Source organism: Pygoscelis adeliae, unplaced genomic scaffold, assembly GCF_000699105.1.
Source record: "Pygoscelis adeliae isolate BGI_AS28 unplaced genomic scaffold, ASM69910v1 Scaffold70, whole genome shotgun sequence".
Taxonomy (NCBI): domain Eukaryota; kingdom Metazoa; phylum Chordata; class Aves; order Sphenisciformes; family Spheniscidae; genus Pygoscelis; species Pygoscelis adeliae.
Window position 1 is genome coordinate 47049 of NW_008823910.1, and position 691 is coordinate 47739.

The window sequence follows — 691 nt, forward strand, 5'->3', positions numbered from 1 at the left end:
CAGCAGGATCCCGTGAAAGGGGATGGGGTAGGGGCTGCTGAGTCCTGGCACGGCCCAAGGAGGTCAGGTTGCGAAACTGCCCCCGGGGTTCCTGAGAATTGGGAGTTTCTGGTGCATGTGGAGGAGCCAGGACATGAAAAAGTGCAGCTGGTTTGCTTCACCTGCAACGCTTTCCTTGCAAAAAGTCTGCTGAGGACATTGCGATGGGTGCAGGATCCACAGGAGATGTTGCGATGGGTGCAGGATGCACAGGACACATTGCAATGGGTGCAGGACCCATAGGAGATGTTGCGATGGGTGCAGGATGCACAGGACACATTGCAATGGGTGCAGGATCCACAGGGGATGTTGCAATGGGTGCAGGATCCATAGGAGATGTTGCAATGGGTGCAGGATCCACAGGACACGTTGCGATGGGTGCGAGATCCATGGGAGATGTTGAGATGGGTGCAGGACCCTCAGGACACGTTGTGATGGGTGCAGGACCCACAGGACACGTTGCAATGGGTGCAGCATCCATAGGAGATGTTGCAGTGGGTGCAGGACCCACAGCCATCATTGTTGATATCATTTCTTTGCTTTTGGATGAATAAATCCCACTGCGTGCACGACGTCCCCAACTGCACCCCAGCACCCTTCCGAGGCTTTCCCTCTTCCCCCCACCGCTGAGACCCCCCCCCCCCCCCCCCCC